Source organism: Montipora foliosa, chromosome 1, assembly GCF_036669935.1.
Source record: "Montipora foliosa isolate CH-2021 chromosome 1, ASM3666993v2, whole genome shotgun sequence".
Taxonomy (NCBI): Eukaryota; Metazoa; Cnidaria; class Anthozoa; order Scleractinia; family Acroporidae; genus Montipora; species Montipora foliosa.
This window is the reverse complement of record NC_090869.1, coordinates 25,235,645-25,238,144: the sequence shown is the minus strand read 5'-3', so window position 1 is coordinate 25,238,144 and position 2,500 is coordinate 25,235,645. Positions and strand designations below refer to the sequence as shown.

The following is a 2,500-nucleotide window of genomic DNA, read 5'->3' as shown; positions in this document are numbered from 1 at the left end:
GGTCATAACAGCGAGGAGTTGGCTTTAAAATAGCTTGGGGAAACTCCACTTCATCGTTCACACAAACAAGAGAAACCGAAGGATATGTCGAACCATTCTAGACTTGTAACGAGCCTCCGCTAACAAGTTGAATGTCAACGATTCAACTTTCCTTCTCCACTGAATTTTCGGGGCTCCAACGAGCTGATAAACCGAGCAAATGAATGTAAAAAGTACGCAATCTATCGCATGTTTCAAGAAGAGCAATCAATCCTTTACCTATCAAGGGCAAAACAACACCAAATTTTACGACATACTTACCAATTGATTCGAGGTGATCTTTCGCTTCAATCCCAAGTTAATTTATGCGAACTATACTACACCAAAACTTAATTTCCTCTATGTTTTTAGATAGGCTAGAGGATCAATGGGGATACATAAATAGCTTTGACGAATGTACGCCACAAATTAAGGTCTCAAAAGCGGAAGCCAAAGTGGACCAAAATTCTCTATCGGAAACAGCTCCCCTCCAATACGCTCGCATTAACCTCCAAGAAACTGACAATGGGAAATTTGACCAGACTCTATTCATACCTCAAAGTGTGAATGATTATTTGCATGAACCTCGGGATTAAATGGTCTCTTGAGAGAAAGTAATTTGCATAATACCTCCTGTCAGGCAGTGTTTGTCTACAACAAATTTAATTTCACTTATTCAAGTCAGAGCGATTATCAATAAAGAAGAATTATTCGCTTTACAATCTCAAAAAAAAGAATTGATCCTGCAAATGAAAGGGCGCACATGGCCGTAGAAAGAAAACTATGAAATTACGACTCAGGGAAAGTCCATGGTTTTGATGCCTGCTCACGCACGAAAAAAATGGCTGAAGCAAGTGCCTCAGATTGCCTCATAATGGCTACGGCCCTGGCGAACCTATGATAGTTTGATAGTTCCGTCTCAGAAATGCAAGCTCATCTCAAACAAGAAAAGTGAGGTTACAGTTCTTAGAATTTTTTTTTTCGCGCATGATGCAAGATCCGAAGCGCTGTTGACGAGAATCACGGATCACCTGTACTTCGTGTCAACGTACAGGAGATAACAATTTTCAATGCTGCGTTCAATTTTTAACTTAACACAACGAAAGTGAAAAGACTTTAGAAGTGACCTCACATGATGGGACAAAGCGGTTTCCTACACTGTTCGAGGAATATAAATTTAAAAGGCTGATCTTTTCCGTATGACATTTGTTCTTCTAAGCCAGACTAATTTTTTTTTACAATTTTCTAGCAAGTGTTTGAAATGTGCAAGCAATTTTTAAAAACTGCATATTTTAACAAAAACACATTAATTAAAGATGTTAGCCCAAAAGCATCAGTACCACTTGGCCAGTATACCAGTTATGAGGTCATTATTCTAGTTTAGGGGAAGAAAGCGGAAGGCACGCCTATATCATATCTTGCTATCTCACAGCGAATTCTGCAAGTTTGAAACGATGAGTCACGCTAGAGGTAAAAATGGCACGGCATCATAAATGTTCCCATCCTTAAACACTCGATTTTGAATCATTTCAAGTTCAAAAAATGGGTTTTCGTCAAGAATCAAAAGCCAAGCATAGAGACGAGGAAATGTCACTCCTAATTGAGCATGCCCGAGCTCAATGCTCTAAAGATCTTTTTTGCAAAAGGTCACGCACAACAAGGCACGCTTTACTGCAGAGACCAGACTAGCAAGATCTAGTAATTTGTTAACAAAACCTCCCCTTTTCATTCACTTCTTTGCGAAAAATATAGGTATGTGACGACAATTTGGCTCACGTTTGATCCCCGTTTGAGAGCTCAGTGGATAACAGGCAAATCATAAATCCGTTGCCTTTTTCTCTCGCCAGATGCCCCACTGAAAATGGACTGCTTGTTTACCATTTATTTCAAGGGAATCGTGGAAAACTTTTTCAAATATTTTTGCAAGAAATATGTATTTAAAAAAAACATCTCGACCCATGGGGTAAAACAAAATATCCTAGCTTTATTGCCATGCCATGAACTGATCGACAAATACGAGACTACAACTGGCCTTGTGGGGCCCTGTAAAAGGCCCTCCGTTTTCCTTTGGATCGCCCGCAACGCAGAGAATTCAAGTAACAGCCCTTACAGAGAGAGGAGTTTAGCAGCAACACGAGAGCTCGTCGTGTAAGATCTGCACTCATGTTAACTTTCTCATATTGAAATTAAAAGATAACAAAGCATAACACAAACAAAACCCACCACAATACAGTATCAACATTGGACTGCATTGCATAACAATACATTCCCATCTCTTAGGCACGTACGGCACGTACGACGTTTGCATGTCGGGGTTCGCATACCCTTTCTTGCAAAAAAGGCTGACATCCTTGCCGTTGACGAAATTACATTAAGTATACAAAATAGGCTGAGGTTTTCTACAAATACTTCAATTTGAATATCTGACGAAACAGTTCGCGGAACCTTATCTGGTTTTGTTTCATGAAGAAGCTTGTGACAG

General features: G+C 39.7%; 1 protein-coding gene across 2 annotated transcripts in view; it reads right to left on the bottom strand.

Annotated features, from left to right (window-relative positions):
• The window catches only part of LOC137994656 (kelch-like protein 8), a 9,349-nt gene that overhangs the window by 6,203 nt on the left and 646 nt on the right, over window positions 1–2,500 (bottom strand). The window contains exon 1 of one of the 2 annotated variants that reach the window (XM_068840264.1): window positions 301–587. The exons of the other annotated variant lie outside the window; for it this stretch is intronic. The gene's annotated coding sequence lies outside the window, so the exon portion shown is untranslated. Of the gene's footprint in view, window positions 1–300; window positions 588–2,500 lie in introns of those variants that run through there. 2 annotated transcript variants of the gene reach the window in all.